The sequence below is a fragment of the Eucalyptus grandis genome, chromosome 10 (assembly GCF_016545825.1).
Source record: "Eucalyptus grandis isolate ANBG69807.140 chromosome 10, ASM1654582v1, whole genome shotgun sequence".
Lineage (NCBI taxonomy): Eukaryota > Viridiplantae > Streptophyta > Magnoliopsida > Myrtales > Myrtaceae > Eucalyptus > Eucalyptus grandis.
Genome location: NC_052621.1, coordinates 38,749,191 through 38,768,995, shown reverse-complemented (window position 1 = coordinate 38,768,995; position 19,805 = coordinate 38,749,191). Strand labels below are relative to the sequence as shown.

The following is a 19,805-nucleotide window of genomic DNA, read 5'->3' as shown; positions in this document are numbered from 1 at the left end:
CTTGAATCCGTGGTGTGCTTTACGATCGGTGATACGTGTTTTTCCCGGGCTTCGTCTTCCGCATTGCTTTAGGGGTTCGATTTAGTGTTGAATCCGGTTTTCGGGGATCCGTTATTCCCAACAAGACTAATTTTGATTTCGGATGGTTCATAGACTTGGATAGTAAGAAGTTAAGCAATGGTGGTAGTCGACAGCTAGGAGATAATGCAGGGGTCGGGTACCTGTGAAGAGAAAATCTTTGTATCAGTTTGTCTTAGGCCCTTGAATCATAAGGAAATTTCTAGGAATGATGTATCAGATTGAGAATGTATCGATGACAACACCATTATCTACAAAAACAATCTCTTTATTCAGAGCGGTCCATGTACCCAGCTGCCTACACATTTGGTAATCGAATCCCTTTCTTGAAGTTTTTTCCTTTCTTTCCTCTTTGCCTTCGCTTGAGCACATTTTCGTTTTATGTTGGATCTAACACCCTTTTGGTCTTGAGCCTACGTCTTCATATTCCAACAAATGTTTCTAATGATGGACTTGCATTTAAGGAAGCAATCTGTTCAATATCTCTTAGTGTTCTATGTCCTCCATGTTGGCTGATTTGCAGATAGAGTTTTCTGGTGTGATTGCTTCACAAGGCAAGTGTACGAGGAAGGAGCCGAGAAAGTTGCTCTTTCAGTTGTCAGTCGGATAAATGGTAAAATTTAACCTCTTCCCCTCCCTTTTGACATTGTTTTGTTATGTTGATATTTGCCTCATATTGCAACCATCAGATGCTCAATGTTGCAGCAAGTGTTTTTGCATATGGACAGGCGAGTAGTGGAAAAACATACACTATGAGCAGAATTACTGAATACTCTAAAGAAATTTAGGAGAAATTACTCTGAGTTTTATTCTCCAGAGTATATATAATTAGATGAGGCATCTAGCCTTTTTATAGCTTCTGGTTGTAACAAAAAAAAAAAAAAAAGCACCCTAAAAATGTAGGAAACAAATTCCTAAAAGCTAACAAACAAAATTTGGAAAATCTGGAAAATCTGGAAACAAAATAATCACACTTCTACTGCTAACTAGAAAATATGATTCTGATTTTCAACACTCCCTCTCAAGCTGGGTTGTGAATGTCTATCATACCCAGCTTGCACCTTAGAGTCTCGAAACTATTAGTAGGTAAAACCTTAGTTAGTATGTCCGCTACTTGATGATTGGTTGGAACATACGAGAGCTTCAAGATTCCTTCCTTGAATTTTTCTTTGATGAAATGTCGATCGATCGATCTCCACATGTTTTGTTCTATCATGATGAACTGGGTTCTTGGCAATTTCAATAGCAGCTTTGTTGTCACATAATAATGACATAGGATTGGTATCAGTGAATCCTAGTTCATTTAAGATTCTTCTCAACCATATGCCTTCACATATTCCTTGACACATTGCTCTAAACTCCACTTCAGCGCTACTCCTAGCAACAACGGGTTGCTTCTTCCTTCTCCAAGTAATCATGTTGTCCCACACGAAGGTACAATACCCTGTTGTCGACCTTTGGTCCATGAGAGATCCATCCCAATCTGCATTCGTGAATATTTCCACGTTTCTCTCCTTCGTTTTCTTAAAGTAGAGTCCTCTTTTGGGACTTCTCTTCAAGTACCGTAAGATTCGAGAAACTGCCTACATGTGCTTTTCCGTTGGTTGGTTCATGTATCTACTAACCATACTTATTGCGAAACCAATGTCTGGCTGAGTATGCGAGAGATATAGATTAGTTTGCCAACTAATCTTTGGTACCTCCCTTTGTCCGTTAATGGTCATTCTTCTTCCATCTCAGTTTTATCCATGGGTGTGTCAGCTGGTTTGCACCCAAGCATATCAGTTTCCTTCAAAAGATCAAGAGGATATTTGCATTGGGAAATTGTAATTCCTTTTCGTGACTGAGCTACCTCCATACCTAGGAAGTATTTGAGTTGACCTAGGTCTTTAATCTTGAATTCTTCTGCCAAGATATTCTTAAGTTTTCCAATCTCCTCTAGATTGTCACCAGTTAGGATTATATCATCAACGTATACAATTATTATTGCTCTTCTACCTTCAGCTGACTTCTTGACAAACATTGTATGATTTGTTTGACATTGAGTGAAATTCAACTTCTTAACAACCCTTGTTAACCTCTCAAACCAAGCACGAGGTGATTGCTTTAGGCTATATAGGAATTTCTTGAGTTTGCACACCTTATTAAAGCTCTCTTTAGTGTCAATTCCAAGTGGACCTCCGTAAAGACTTTTTCCTCCATTTCCCCATTCAATTAGACATTCTTTATGTCTAATTGATGTAGGGGCCAGTCCAAGTTAGCTGCAAGGGAGAGCAACACTCGAATGGAGTTTAGTTTGGCCACCAGAGTGAAGGTTTTTTTGTAGTCTATACCATATGATTGCATGAATCCCTTAGCAACCAGCCTTGCCTTGAAACGATCAACACTACCATCAGCATTGTGCTTAACTGTAAAGACCCACTTACATCCCACCAATTTCTTCCCAGCTTGCAATTCTGTATATTCCTAAGTATTATTCTTCTCAAGTGCATGAATTTCCTCAGGAACCACTTTTTTCCACTCGGATTGAGCAAGTGCCTCTTGGATATTCTTGGGAATTTGAATGTCGCTCAACATTGAAACAAATGCCTTGTATTTAGGAGACAACTTTTTTTTTTTTGGTAAAGATAGGAGACAACTTTTCATAAGACACAAAATTGTTAATGGGATGTTGAGTGCACCGTCTCTTCCCTTTCCTAAGAGTAATGGGCTGATCAAGATCATCAAGTATAGCAAAATTTTCTGAGCTTATAGGAGTATTACCTTCATCTATTGTGGGTCTTGAAACTCGGGTCTGTCTCTTGAGTCGGCTTTGATGTAGTACAGTCTTCCAACTGCTTTTGAGTTTTCTGCCTAGAGTAGACAATTATCTCTTTATTTTTGTCTGGTGTAGCATTTTGAATGGGTAGACACAGAAGACTTTCGGATGTGACTCTCGGATGTTGGAATGGGTAGACACGGAGGACAAACATAATTGATATTTGTTTGTTGTGACCCGAATGAATGAAAAGTGTCCCAAAAATAATATTTCTCACAACTCTCTCCTTGAATGGTATTTTTGGAGTGAAAAGGCTAGTGCTCAAAGAAGGTAACATCCATGGTATTATAAAAACGCTTTGTTTGTGGGCAATAACGCTTATATTCACTTTGATTTGGATCATATCCTAGAAACACAAATTTGAGGAACTTAGGATCTAGCTTGCTACGATGTTGCTGATTTATATGAACAAATGCTGTGCAACCTAATACTTTGAGGGGGATATGTGAGGCAAAACGAATATATGGGTAGGTACGAAGTAGACTCTGAAATGGTGTTTGGAAATCGAGGACATGGGAAGGCATACGATTGATAAAATATGTGGTTGTCAACACTGCTTCTCCCCAAAAATGTTTAGGAACATGGGTGGCTAACATAAGAGAACAAGCGACTTCCAAAAGATGCCTATTTTTCCTCTCCACTACTCCATTTTGTTGTGGAGTGTCTACACAAGAGCTAATATGTATGATACCATGGCTATTTAGATGTGACACGAGCTGTGAGTGGAAGTATTCTCTCCCATTATCCATTTTGAAAACTTGGATTTTTGTGCTGAATTGGGTTTGGATCATTAGGTTGAAGGTTTGAAAAATTTGGCCAATATTTGATTTTTCTTTCATTAGAAAAAGCCAAGTGAGTCTTGTATGATCATCAATACAAGTAACAAACCGCCTAGAACCAGAGATGTTATTGACATGAGAAGGTCCCCAAATATTGTTATGAATAATGTGAAAAGGATGAGAAGACTTATAAGGTTGCAAAGGGTACGAACTGTGAGTATTTTTGGATAATTGACACACCTCACATTGAAGTTTTCTTGAATTTTTATTAAACAAAGAAGGTAGCAACCTTTTTAAGTACGAGAAATTTGGATGACCTAACCTATAGTGCCACAATCTTATGTCACTCTCTTCTTTAGCACGAAATGCTACACATGATATTTTCTTGTTTTTCCATTCTAAGGCATTAACTCGCAGAAGGTAGAGGCTCGCATCCATCTCAGCATTGCCAATGGTCATCCTCGAGTTCAAAACCTGAAATTCACATGAGTGTGGGAAAAATTTAGTAATGCAGCCTAGATCTTTGGTTAACTTGTTGATGGAGAGACGATTATAGTTGAGTTTGGGAATGAATAATATCGAATTCAGTGTTATATATTTTGAAATAACCACTGATCCAACACTAGCCACCTTTGAGCAAGAACTATCAGCAATTCAAACACTAGTGCCATTTTGACATGGATTGTACTCGTTGAATACTGTGATATCTCTGGTCATGTGGTCGAATGCTCCTAAGTCTACAACCCAATATGTGATTTTCTCTTGTTTAGCATTGAAGGCATTTAGAGAATTACCTTGTTGAGCTATCGTTGCTGTACTAATCCCTTTTGGATGGGTTGCCTTTTGAACTGATTCTTGTAGCGGCTTTTTTAGCATCTCCAACTACTCTTTGTTGAAGGGACTCGAATCTATCGAAGCGATTGTTTCGGTTTGGAGTACGTTGCTTCTGCTCTCTTGATTTTGAGTAGGATGTGAGGCTGATGGCTTCCAATCATCTGGCCAACCATGAATTTTCCAGCATGTGTCTTTTGTGTGACCCATCCATTTGCAATGATCACACCATGGGCGACTACCCCTTCGCTGGTTGTTGTTTGATTGAGTGCCTCGATTGTAGGATGGTTGAGATCCTTGAGCTATTAGAGCAGAATTTGCTGGATTGGTCTGGTTGTTTGAAGAACCAAGCATCACCTTTCGCTAAGTCTCTTCTCTCCTGACCTCAGCAAAAACTTCTCGTACACTAGGTAGGGGCTTTATGCTCAGAATTCGTCTACGTACCTCATCAAGCTCTTGATTCTAGCCTAACAAAAATTTGTAGATGTGTTCTCGATCTTGAATCTGCTTGTACCGCTTGCTATCTTCAAGACAACTCCACATCATATCTTCCAGCATGTCAAGTTGCTGCCAATGACGTATAAGTTGGTTAAAATAATCAGTGACAGAAGATTCCCCTTGCCTTAGGTCATGGAGAATGCCTTTGATCTCGAAGATGGCCAAGGTGTTAATCTTTGTTTGAATAAGTTTCATAAATAGCATCCCAAATCTCCTTTGCTGTCTTGTAGTACATGAAATTCTCCCCTGTTTCATTCATCATTGAATTCAGCAGCCAGCACATCACCATGCTATTTTCCACCTTCCATGCTCGATAATTTGGGCTCGTCTCCTCAGGTTGTACGACAGCTCTAGTTAAGTAATCTTCTTTACCTTTTTCGCAAAAGAAAATCATGACAGAATGGGACCATTGATTGAAGTTGTGACCGATAAGTTTATGACCGGTGATGAGAAGAGTTCCACCTTCGGATACATTGATAGGTTGGGTAATGTGAGAAGAGTTTTGAGCTCTAGGGTCTGAGGTTTCACTTTCAACCTCGCTTGCCATGGTAGCTCTAGGGTATTTTGTCATGATGGAAACACTCAAAAATATGGTAGAAAAGAATGGTCCAGATCAAGCTTTGATACCATGAAGAAATTTATGAGAAATTACTCTGAGTTTTATTCTCCGGAGTATCTATAATTACATGAGGCATCTAGCCTTTTTATAGCTGTTGGTTGTAACAAAAAAAAAAAAAAAAAACAGCACCCTAAAAACGTAGGAAACAAATTTCTAAAAGCTAACAAATAAAATCTGGAAAATCTGGAAAAATCTGGAAAATCTGAAAAATCTGGAAAATCTAGAAACAAAATAACCACATTTCTACTGCTAACTAGAAAATCCGATTATGATTTTCAACATACTCAATGACAGATATATACAACTACATAGAGAAGGTAACAAGTCATATACTACCTAAAGATCTCCTTCATTTTCTCTTCAAACTTCTTCCTCTAAGATTTGCTTGTTAATAAAGACATTTTCTTGTTTCTCAATAGCACAGGAAAGAGAATTTCTGTTGAAGTTTTCTGCGAGGGAGATTTACAACGAGCCTGTGAGAGACCTCTTCAGCACTGATAGTGCTCCACTTAGACTTCTAGATGATCCGAAGGTTAATTTCTTTGTACTATGCTGAGGAACTATGAGCTCATCCAACATCACCATGAGAGCTAGCTCTCTTGATAGAGAGGGACTATAGTTGAGAAACTTACAGAGGAAACACTGAAGGACTGGAGCCACTTTCAAGAACTTCTTTTAGTGTGTGAAGGTAAGGACCAAGGCTATTCTGTCTTGTGTTGGATGAATTGGTTGCATTCTATATCTAGCTTTACAATGAAATGCTTAGGCCGATCATTTGGATTTCACAGCTCAAAGACAGGTTGGAGAGACATGCCTTAACGAAGCTAGCTCAAGATCACATTAGATTCTCAAACTGGTAATGGTGAATTTTATCTGTTTTGTGGTCAGTTCCTATTAAAATGTCAAAGATTGAAAGTTTGGTTCATTGTTTCTGCTGCCAGACAATTGAAAGTTCGGCTTGTGAGTTCTTGGGGAACGACAATTCAAGCACTCTTTCTGCTATTGTGGTAGGAATATTCAGTTCTTAACTTCAACCTATATACAGTTGCCGGGAGAATATAATAGTTTCTTTTGGCTGCAGAACTTTGTGGATCTAGTAGGAAGTGAGCGTGCATCTCAGTCATTATCAGCTGGTGCAAAGTTGAAAGAGTGCTGCCACATAAATCGCAGTTTGCTGACTTTGGGAACAGTTATTCGCAAGTTGAGGTTGGCCTTACAGCTTGTTTTTCAATTGTCTTCATCTTAGAGATCTTATAACTTAGTTGGACCATGCACTAACATGAACATAGAGCACCCCGCAATGGCTTTTCTGTGCCAAAGGTCCTTTTCTTACACAATGCTAGTTTTGGTTTCTCAGGCATAAATTCCGCTGCATAGTTGAAAATTGTTGTCTTGAGGGTAAGGGATTAGTTTTCCGGGCTATTGACTAAGTTTTTAGCCTTCAGCTCCATATAGGTTACCATGCAGATTTTAGCATCAAGAAGATTAATTGTTTCAAAGCAAAAGAAGTCAAAAGACTTAAGAGGCAAAAGAATGCTTCAAGTGCCATAACTTTGCCCAAAGGAACACTTAAGTGCCATAACTTACGAAAGGTACACTTAAGTGCCACATTTTAAGAAAAGTGGGACACTTGAGTGCCATCTCCGGTGAAGCTGGCCGGAAATCATACGTGGCATTAGAATATTAATATCTCTTGCTGATGTGTCTCGCCAGAGAGCTGAGTCAGCTCGAATTAACCCCAAACGATGTCGTTCCGGGTGTTCGCCCAAAATAGACCCCTTAAATCAGCGAAAACGCTGTCGTCTTCCCCATTTGCCCTAAATCTAAAACCCTAAATCGGGCAAAATGCTATTGAAGCGCTGGAGCCCTAATCCTGCACCCTAATTTGATTTGCCCCAAATTCTACCACCGAATATTGAAAATGGAGAGCAAGACTTTCAGCAGCGGCTCAAATTTCTCTTGCCGAAGCGAAGGAGAAGGCGAGCATTTATGTTTCTGTGGGTTACCAAGTCCAAGAAGAACATCGTGGACTCGAACGAATCCCGGGAGAAGATTCTATGGATGTGCCCGATACGAGAAGGCTCGAAGTGCAAATACTTCAAATGGGTCGATACGAAATTCTCTCACCAAGCCACGAGAGGTGATATTGGACCTACTTGATGGATGTCATCAACCTCCATCTACGCTTGTGGACGACTTGGACGATGTTGACTCAATGCAAGCTCAAACTCAAGCATCTTCTGTTAACCATTTGAAGAACGAAGTTTCAAAAATGAAAATTGAACGGAAGTGTTACCAAGCGTTTATTGTGTTGTTGTTTCTTTGTCTATCCTACTTTATGATGAAATGTAAAGGACTGGAAGATGAGAAGAAGTTTCTCCAACCACCATAGTTGTAAATGTGTGGGAAATGTACTTGTTTTGAATGAATGAATGAATGATTTCGACAGTTTTGCTTATTCTCAAATATAAATCAGTGATGATGGAATGTATATTAGGTCGATGTGTTGTGGTGACTATTTTTACTTGAATTGAATGTAAATCAACAACAAATGTGTAAACCGGCAGCTTCTTTGTTTTGCTGCAAACCACCATATACATAGAACAGACACGAGTGATTACTCGAGTACTATAAGTTGTATCTAGTGATCACTTAAGTGCCCGCCGTGATAGACAAAGAGTCATTTAAGTGTCAAGTTATTATTAAAAGGATCACTTAAGTGTCACTTGTTGTTAAAAGTGAACACTTAGGTGCTAGGTTTTTTAGAATGTGATCAGTTAAGTGGCATTTTTTTTGTACACATCGGCTACTACCAGCCACCAACATCGCCCACCACTGGCCACCATCTCCAACCATCATCACCACCAGGCATCCCAAGCATCCATTTGAGCCACCATCAGCCAAAACACTATGCTGGTGGTATGTTGCTGCATAAGTTGCAAGTGTAAGGTGTCTTACACTAGCTTGCACCAACACTACCTGGTGCAAGCTGTGCATATTGCACATACATCTTGCACCAGGTGCAGCAAAAACCTCCAACCCAACCCACCACCACCAGGCTTTTCACTAGCAGCCACCACCAGCCACACAAGCACCCCAGTCACCACCACATATCCACCACCATAAGTAGCAATAAGTAAAAGAAAAAACGAAATCAAAAAAGAAAAAGAAAAAGGCATGCCAAAAATGATAAGCAACAACGGTTGTTCCATTGATTTTGAACATCTGTCTCACAAACTCAATGACAAATGAAGTCTCACAAACTCAAATAACTCAATGACAAACTATTATAAAAAAAAAAAAACATCCATATATGTTCACAACTGACTCCTCAGCCCCACAAACCATATCACATCCCATTTCATCAATCAATATGCACAATGCCTCCTGTTCGTGATCGTTTTAATGGACTTCGCACTTGATTCATAATCCTTACACTTTTTCTAACTGGACGTGAGACTTCTTCTTCAGCTGTCTTGGGATGCATTGAGTCTGATGGAGCTGCAATTGTCCTAGGCTGAACTGATTCAGAAGGAGCTGCAACTATTGTAGGCTGAACTGATTCGGATGGACCTGCAACTGGGTTCTTCTTACTATTCTTTCTTGTTGGCGCAGGCAATGTCTTCTTCTTTGTTGGCACATCCGTTGATTCTTGAGTTTGGCCTTGAGAGATAAGAACCTTTGAACTTCTCCCAGGCTTCAAAAAGAAAACTCAATTATCAACAAAAGTTTGCACTATAAATTAAATTAAATGCAGCCTATAAAACTTACATTAAGAATAACTGTTCCAGAACGGTCATCTATATAGAGGCCATAACCATATTGTGTTAGCCTCTTCCCAAGAGCCCCTCTTGTTCGAAGGGGAGCGTCACTTTTCAAGTACTTGTGATTGGTTGCCTTTTCTTCTCACATGTGATTTCTTCGGCTCTTGTGGCTGTTCAGCTACAGAAGGGGCTTTTTTAGCCAATTCTTCAGCTAGGCGTCTTGTAGATGGCCTTCTTATAGGTGGCTCTTGATTTGGCTTTGGCTTTCTTCTCTCGGTTGTTTTTCTAGTTACGCCTTCAGCTTCAAAGTGACACCTTCGGTAGGCTTTGGTGGTGGCCCTTGTGATGACCCTTCTAGTGGCCTTTGTGATGACCTTGGTGATGGATCTTGTGGTGGCCCTTTAGTTGGGCCCTCTATTAGCAGTTGAGCTCTAGCTTTGTCTTCTTCGAACTCCGAGAAAAAGGCAAAGGACATCATAAATATAACATCATGCCATATTAGAACGTAAATGAAAAGTAAACTCAAATCATTTAACGACCGGTATTTTTTCTCTGTTGCTTTGCTGAAGAACAAGCGACTTAATCGGCCCTCCGGTTGTTTTAGCCAATCCTGCAGTTGGTTGTCTTCCACCTTTGGTTCTTTGAACAGGCCCTTCATTTTCAGGTATAGCAGGGGCTTCGCCCAATTCTTCACGTGTCACCGTGACCTGACAAAGACAAAAACATTACATACATGTCACTTATATCTATGTACATATTCATAACAAACCATAAAGCAACATAAACACAATTGTCATGACTTATTGGGTTTATTGTCGTCGACTGAAGAACGGTCGACTCACTTCGCCTTTATGTTTCTCCTTTTCCAACTGTCCCTTCACTAGGCCCTTCGGCTGGCCTCAATTGTTCTGCTGCTTCTTTAATTGACAACCCTTAATATTGTGCCTGCTATGTGGCAAAAAGAGCACTTTATCGGTACACCCATCCTATTCATCCTACGGTGACATGAGTCCTCTCCCTCCGTCATTTTTCTTTTTTTCTTTGGTCTTCCCATTCTCTTCTTTAGTGGCAAAGGTTGAGGTGCTTCGCGATCTGTTGGCTCCCAGAACCTTGCTACTTCTAATTGGCTGCAACATGAATTGATACGAAGCAAGATATTTCAATTTCTTGTACCAATCATCAAGGTAGTCTTCTGTGTTGTGGCCCTTCAATTGAATTGCACATATGGCATGTGCACAAGGAATTCCGCTAAGTTGCCATGCTCTACATGAACACTTCATCGTACCTAAATGGACAACATACTTATCGGAACCCTCCATTATCTCATATCCTTCATCCCCATTCCAAATGGGATGACAATACCTACTTGCAGCCAAGTTGTCATCCAATTTCTTAGCAATCCTAGGACCATATTGCTTAGCCCACTTTGCAGTGTCATCTCTTTGTCCGTGCAGCCGAGTCATGACCAAAACCCGTATGTCTTCAAGCATCGAGATAATTGGTTTACATCTAGCATCTATTATCCTCCCATTGAATGCTTCGCAGATGTTGTTATCAATGTTATCGCACTTGAATTCCTCGCTGAAGAACGCCCTACACCAATGCTTCGGGTCTGTTTGGAACAGTGCATCATAACCATCCTTTGTCAATTGAAGCATCTTTTCTTTGGCCATCCTAAAGTTAGCCATATTCGTGCTCTTTGCTAGCTACCAAAATTGCGACTGCAACTTGTCCCCTTTATAGGTCTTTGCCAAATTTGCGTATATGTGTCGCGCACACATTCGATGTTTAGCATAAGGCAACAGCTCAGCTATTGCTGGAACAAGTCCCTGCAATAATTGAAAATATAAAAAAATGTAAGCAAATGACATGTTGATATCAAAAAGCAAACAAGTATATTAATATTTTAAAAAGCAAACATTACCTTTTGTTGGTCGCTCATGAATGCCCACCCTGCCCCATTTGTTATCTCCAAATCAGTCATCAAATTTTTTAGGAACCAGGACTAATTGTCCTTGTTCTCTACCTTCACAATAGCCCAAGCTAGGGGAAACATTTGGTTGTTTGCATCTCTTCCAACTGCGGCCAGCAATTCTCCCTTGCACAAGCCCTTCAAAAAACACCCGTCCAATCCTATAATCCGTCTACAACTAGATAAAAAACCTCGTTTGCATGCATCGAAACAAACATAGAATTTATCGAACTTCGTTCCAATATCAGGAAGTGGTCTCTCCACGACCTCGAGATACACTCTACTTCCAGGATTTTGCAACCTACACTCCCAAGCATAGTCCCACAACTGTCCATATTCACCCCTGTACTGACCAATGAGTATCTTCATCACCTTTTGCTTCGATCTTTTACATTGATTCCTAGATATATTGATGCCTACTTGCTCCTTCACCAGCATCCTGAACTGAGTAGTATTCATCTGAGGCATCAGCTTAATCAATTCAAAGAATTGCTTCGATAACCATGCACTTGTTACCCTTTTATTCTCAAAATTAATGAAATAAGTATATTCCTCTTGGTAGGCTCTAATATGGAAAGATCTAGTTTTCCTAACAAATGCGCCATAGATCTTCCATGGACAATTTTGCTGCGAACACCTAGCTCTTACAAAGGTCTTAGTGTTTCTAATGAAGTCAATGTTCCTTTGTACAACAATGGAGATCTTCGATAGCTTCCCTAAATTGTTTAGCATCATGAAATTTCATGCCTACCGACAAAGTGGGAGAGGCAACGGATGGATCATAAGAAGGAAACTTACTTTTCCTTTTCCTTCTATGCACAGTCCTTCATCTTCTTCAAGCTCATCCTGGAAGTAGCATTCTCGACGCTTTCTTCATAGTCGGTCTCCTCGTCGCGCCAGCACCAGCATCCGTAGGGCCTTCGGGTCTGTTTGGAACTTCCTTGGCTACTTGCAAAGCTGCAAACTTAGCTGTTAAAAAATCCCTTCGCTGTATTCTTGATTGTACAAGCTCCTCGTCGTTGTCATCACTTATAAAATTTTCAGCAGGCAACCCTCCATCATCATCATCAGTTGATTCAGCTACTTCCCAATCTAATCCAGAGATTGTGACATCACCTATGTCATCATCACTTTGGTGAACTGCATCTGCGCTTCTCTCATGTCCATCATATCTATCCTGCCCTCCTTCGACCCTAACGTCAGTACTACCTTGAATACCATCTCCTTCTTGTCTTACTCCGGCGCTCTCTCCATCATCATCTTCATCCTCACTTTCACTATTGTACTCAACAAATATTTTTACCTCTTCACCATGAAGATAATGGTATAGAACATCCCTAAGACCATTATCATCTTCTAAGCATCTCAAACCCTCTCTTAAGTCTTTCCCAGGAATACAATACAACAGCTTCTAAACTTTACAAGGCAAATAAGTATTTATATCCCTAAGAAATCTTGTATAAGATGCCTTCTTTATATCCACAAAGATGGTGCCTTCATTTCCACCCTCATACTCCCACTCATCCTCCCCAATCACAAATTCCCCATTGTAGCAAACTATAACATCGACATAATCCTTGTCATGCGCCATTACTGCACCAAGAACAAGAAAAATAATCATTAGTTTTTGGGACCACTAGACAATTGCACATGGGAGTCCCCCCACTCTCATGGACTTTAGTAAATAGAGGTCCCCACACTGACAATATGCCCCTACATGACAGCCAAAAAAGAGGTCGGCACTTTAATTATTTGCCTTCCATTCCCTTAAAATATTAACCAAAAACAGAGGTCCCCACATAGCAATCACAGCCCAAGCATGTCTACTGCACTAAACGTGCGATGTGAGAGAATGTACATTAACTTAAGCAAATCAAAGCATAGCATACTCTGACATCAACTTAATCAAATCACAGCAGGATTATGTTCTTATTCAGGATTTTGGATTGATAAACATACCCTATACAGCAATCACAACAGGGTTTTGGATTGATAAACATACCCTATACAACAATCACAGCAAGGTGGTTCAAGGACATACCCTATACAGCCTCACAAACAGGGTGGTTCAAGGACATACCCTATATACTCTCACAAGTAGGGTGGTTCAAGAACTTAGTTTTTTTCTCAGAATGGCATTAGTCACCTGCTTTACTAGGATGCTCTTAAGGAGATGCATAGACAGTGATCTAACAATCACATACTTTGACATTGGCTTGAAAGACAAATTCACCAAAATAATGAGAAATTTGGTCTCTTTGTGTAATGTCAGCAAGTTTCAGTTGAAGTATATCAACACAAATTTCATCGGAGTTGTAATAAAATAATTGAGCCATAATTAAATAATCGAGCCCTAATTTCATCACAGCGGAGGGGGAGAAGGGGCCAAACCTGGATGACCGACAATTGTGAGCGGTGACGACGACCAAGGATGGTGAACGGTGAGCGGCGACGGCGACCAACAATGGCGACTGACGACGGCGACCGATGACCAGCTCTAGGCATGAATGGTGACGGAGAGAAGGGCCTGTGATCTACTGTGAATGCGGACGGCGAGGAATGGCATTTAGGTCAGCCAACCCTAATTAAATAATCGAGCGAGCTCTAATTAAATAATCGAGCCCTAATTTCATCACAGGGGAGGGGGAGAAGGGGTCGAACCTGGACGAGCGACGATGGTGAGCAGTGACGATGACCAACGATGCTGAGCAGTGAGCGGCAACGTCGACCAACAGTGGCGACTGGCGACGGCGACTGGCGACGGCGACCGATGACCAGCTCTGGGCGTGAACGGCGACAGAGAGAAGGGCCTGAGATTGACTGTCAACGCGGATGGGGGAGGAACGGCGTTTAGGTCATCGCACAATGTGGATGGACGACGTCATTTTTGTCGTCCACGTCAGCTTTTTTTTTTTATAAAAAAAAACATTTGCCACATCAGTAAAAGAAGTCGCCGAAAATCGCCGAAAAATGCCACATATGCAATTTGGCTGGATTTTGGTCGGATTGGCACTCAAGTGATTCCTTTTACTCCGATTTTGGCACTTAAGTGTACCTTTCGTAAGTTATGGCACTTAAGTGTCCCTTTGGACAAAGTTAAGGCACTTGAGGGGTCCGCATGTCGACTTAAGAATAGTTGTTTAGGTTTGTTTGGAACAAGTTTGACTTTTTGCATTTTCCTTTTCTTGTAGTGTTTGAAATTTGACTTTTTTTTTTTTTTTTTTTTTGGTCAAGGTAAGTATGATATAGATTTTACCAAACGAATATACAAAGAGAGGAAGCCCGGCACCAACAAAACAGACACTCAAAAAACAAAGGAGTCAAGAGAGTGTAGGGGTGTCGTGGTACCACAATAAAAAGAGGCAAACAGCCACTAGGAGGCAAAACAACAACAAGAAGGGGAAGAACACAATCAATCAAAGATTGATGACGGCAATTCCCAACTTTTTTGCAGTCTTCTATTCCGGGGAATGTCGGGGACATGATTGAAAGACAAGGCTTTATCCTTAATCGCCTTATGAAGATGCATCTTCAATGCTGGCAGGAAAAGGGGGCTGTTGCGAAAGATAATCTCATTTCGTTCCTTCCAAATAAGATAGCATAAAGCTCCAAAAGCAAAGCGAGCCAAGGATTGGTAGAAACTATTATCAGCAAGATGATTGGTAACCCAAGCAATATTATCAACCCAGCATTTGTTTTGCCAAGCTAAATTACACTTAGCCGCCTAATAACGCACAAGAGTACCAGTAATTTGGCATCCAAAAAACAAATGATCAGTCGAGTCAGGCCTGCAAGAGCAGAAGGTGCACATCACAGAAGAGATATGGCCATAAGAGAGAAGTGCTACCTAAGTAGGTAGCTGGTTGCTTGTGATCAGCCATAGGAGAGTCTGATAACGAGAAAGCAAAGTGGGATTCCAAACAAAGGAAGACCAGGACACAATAGGCCCTCTGGGGCGGATTAGATTCGCAGAAGAAATTTGACTTTTATTGCACATTGAACATCTTAAAATTTTAAAATATATGAATATTACATGTGTGGTTATATAGACTCTTTTTGATATATTTTTTTAAAACTTAAAGTGTCTTTTATTTTCTTTATCAATGTTTTAGAGGAAAAGTATTAAAAAAAAACTTATAGAAATTCAAAGCAAACGATCCGTGATGATGTTTTACCATTTTTTCATCTTTGATTGCATGAATAGAACAGTTATTAATATTATGATCCTATAAGAAATTGGGGGTTGGTGGAAGTGTGACAGTCTTACGCTCTCTTTTCTTTCAATTTATGGTTGATTTATTTTTAAACTTTTGATTATTAGTCAAAAATTATTTGAATGGCTCTAGCAAGGGAAGAAATGGACATATTCCTTTCCGAGATTCCAAACTGACTCGTATTCTGCAATCCTCACTGGGAGGAAATGCTCGAACTTCCATCATCTGTACAATAAGTCCTGCCCGAAGTCATGTTGAACAGTCACGAAATACACTATTGTTCGCAAGTTGTGCTAAAGAGGTCGCCACAAATGCACAGGTCAATGTTGTTATGTCTGATAAAGCTTTGGAAAGCATTTACAGAGAGAATTGGCTAGATTGGAGAGCGAGCTGAGAAATACAGGACTAGCATCTGTTTCATCTGATACTGCTGTGCTGCTTTGAGAAAAGGATCTCCAAATTGAGAAGGTGATGATTCCGCCTTAAGGCTTTTAATATTGTAATTCAATGTTTCTTATATTTTTTTAGGCTTTTCTCTCTATCTATGGAAAAAGGAGGTAGTTGTGTGTAATTATCGTGCATAAACTAGGTGTGTCTTTCAACTTCTTAGTACGGCTGCTGTGTCAGAAAGTCTATTATTTCTTTTGTACTGATGGTGAATTCCACCAGTTCCATTAGGTTGGATAACTTTCAGTGCACAATACATACAATTTCCATCTCGATTGACATCTCTTGACCAAGCTCATCCACTTGAAAGTTCGTGTAAAAGTTGGTAAGTTAACTTGGGAACCTAAGACTTAACAGAGGATTTTAAGGGCAATATCTTCGCCTGGGCTTTTTTGACCTTCCCCTGCAGAATGCATATTTTCCACAATTGCCAATTTTCTTGATCTCTCGCACCTTAGCATGTCCCTTTGGACCATTTGCTAACATTCTGTTCCTTTGGGCAATAACCCACAGCTTCACCATTATGCTGTTAGCATTTATAGCTGTGACTTTCTGATCAGCTTTTCTTTTATGTTATTTATTTATTTTTTGGCGAAAAAGATAAGTAGAGCTTATTTGAGCGAACCTTCTGATTTACTTGGATGTCCAACTGATGTTTTCTGCAATCTTTCTTCTCCTCAAAATTTGTGAGATTTGTCCTATTAAATTACTTTGTTCCTTTTTTCATATTCATTCCGTTCAAGTTTTGCCATGATGCTGTCAACAGGCATCTACTTCAGAGCTAAAAGCATACAAACCTTCACTATTTGTTGTAATTTGGCATAGAAAATTGGATGGCCAGTAGGTTTATGTGCATTTTCCTGTGCTCGCATGAGTAATAACTTCAGCTGGTACCAAAATCAGTTCTAATTTGTGAAGAGCTAACTATGCAGCTTATTAACCGGCCTTCATAATAGTTTTTTGCTGTGGCACTTTTAAGATTATGTTTGTAAAATTTCCATGTTGTCACTCCCGTTAAAGTTCAATGAACAGTGAAGAATTTTTTGTCCATTTATAAATCAGGAAACCACTTAATTATTTAACACCTTATTTCTGTGGTTGTATCCTCTTACAGCTCAAGAAAGAGATTGCAGAATTGTCTCTACAGTGAGACCTTGCTCAGTCTGAGGTTCAGATTTGCACCAATTGGTTGTGGATCACAAACCTTCGACTGCAAAGGTAATTCTACTTTGTTAGATTCCTTGATGGATTTGCTGTCCTCAACTTATAACACCAATTATTCCTCAATGAATTGTCTGTTGATTTAATACTTCAGGTGGATGCATGCGGTGATTACCCTAAACTTTGAGTGCGAGGTTCATGGGAACTCAAGAGCCCAATTTTAGATACTCAACCGAGCAGATAATGAGTATGTGGATGTTGCTATCATAACATTTGATTCATGTCAATTTTCAGATCAACACAGTAGGAGTGATTCAGATGGGCATATGATCCACATTCCCAACTTCGAAGAGAACTCTTTACCCTCAGACCCCCCTTCCCAGGTCTCAATTTGGATATCTCACTCCAGGTGAAATAGCATATGTCCAGAGGACATTGGAGATTACACCGATGAAAATTCCGAGGATTTTTGCAGAGAAGTATGCTGCAGTGAGATGGAAAAGCCAAATTTGAACTGCCATGGCAATGGTGGTATGTCATCATTGGAGGAGAAGGAAGGCATCTCAGAGTATATTGTGGTTGAGGAAGGTGATGAGGAAAAAGAGAAATTGGGATCACCAACTTTGGAGGAAGCTAGACAGTTAGACAGCGTCCCTCAAGATCATGTAGAACCTTCTCTTGAAAAAGTATATTCAATGATGCAGGAGAAAGAGTTACCTACATCCAGAAGTTTCAAGCTAGTTGGGAGTAAAAGTTGTGAGTCAGGCCTCACAAATATTTCATTTTCAATTGAGGAGATGGAGATAAACCATAGCACACCTCCCCTTCGATACAAAAACGAATGTCCTCGAAGACCTGAGGGATGTCAGAGAGAGTTTCCTTCATTGAAGTGTGTGTCCAAAGAAAATGTTTCTGGTAGTGGTTCTCATGATTCACTGGAGGATTCTTTGGATTATGAGCTTCAAGCAGAGATAAGTCGGACAGTTGAGAAATGTGACAGCAGCATGGATTCTGCTTCCGAATTAGAGGAGTCCATTGCTCAGCAGGAGGATCAACCCGGTCAGCATGGGGTGAGCTTTGTTCCCTGCCTTTTCTTTGTTCCTTTTATCACAGAGATATTGAGCTACATAATGAACGATGGATTAATTATTTTGGAGGACATTACAAATTTTTATTTTCTTTATTGGAATTTAAATATAACACAGGAGTTATTATGCTTTTTTAATATCAAAGAATGTTATATCTCTGCTATCTGATTTAAATATTTGTCGTGACACCCCATGACTCAAGTGGATGGGAATTATTAGGGGTTGGCCCGTGTGGTTCAGACTGGGCTTCTTTTACATTGTTTTGAAAACTTACGACGGACAGGGTACAGAAGCCATGGCTTTCAGGTGTTTAAAGTTTGTTATATATTATGATGTAGAAAATTTGGATTTATCTAAAGATTGTTTTTCTGTGTACAAATATATGATGAAGGATGTAGTGACATTGCCCAGCTATGGTTTCAGCTATAAGAGTCGTCATACTTAAATGTGGAGATGCAAGCAAGTTTGGATTACCACTCAATAAAGTGCTTTGAAATTTGGAGAACGAACTTAGTGTTTGGTTACTACCATCAGATATGGATGTTTTGTCAACATACGCGCATTTTTCTCAGTGGGGACTCTTTTGATTGACAGGTACATGATATAAAACCAAATGTGATTGCACCTACTAAACATGTTAAGGATGTTGGCTTGGATCCAATTGAAGATGATACAGAAGGTTCTTTGGAATGGCTTTTGCACTTCAAAAACTTGCGGAAGAAGATCACCAAATTGTGGAAGGAATGCAATGTCTCATTAGTTCTCAGGAGCTATTTTTGCCTACTGTTTGAAGGTGATCTGACGGATTCTATCTACATGGAGGTAGAGCTCAGGGGGTTGTCATTTCTTAGGGATAAATCTGCCTGTTGTAATCGAGCTCTGGAAGATGGTCAGACCTTGACTGCTGCTTCGAGGTACTGAATTCAAATTATATGAAACACTCGCTGGTTTTGTTAAATTCACAGTAAGGGCATTTTAAGTCTGGGATTTTATCGTGCTGAACAGCATACAAGATCTTTGTTGTGAGAGGCAGATGCTTACCAAGCAGTTGCATAAGAAACTCACCAGGAAAGATAGAGAGATGCTCTTCCAAACTTAGGGGATTGGTTTGAATACAAAGCATAGAAGCTTGCAGTTAGTCCACCGCTTGTGGTCCGACACAGAAGATATAGACCATGTGACCGAGAGTGCCAAAATTGTTGCAAAGCTTGTTGGTTTTGTTCAGCCAGAGGAAGCTTCCAAGGAGATGTTTGGCCTCAGCTTTACTCCTTGGCGATAAAGCACAAACTTCGTAAGTGGAAAAGCACTATGATGTCTCTCTTGTGAAGCTTTGTTTTGGATGCTACTACTTTTGCGGAATGGTGACAAAATCATCCCTCCAACTATCTGAGGTGGTATGAATTCCTTTTAACTGGTAATATATATGTAATTTAGATGCAGGTCATTGTACAAAAGCTTTGTGATAAACTCATGAACAAATGAGGGCTTGCAGGTCCTCTCACCGGTCCTGGCTCTTTAACATATGTATTGGCGTAT

General features: G+C 40.0%; 1 pseudogene; it reads left to right on the top strand.

Moving 5' to 3' along the window:
• Positions 1 to 204: 204 nt before the first annotated feature.
• LOC120288873 lies at positions 205 to 19,548 on the top strand (annotated as a pseudogene).
• Positions 19,549 to 19,805: the final 257 nt, after the last annotated feature.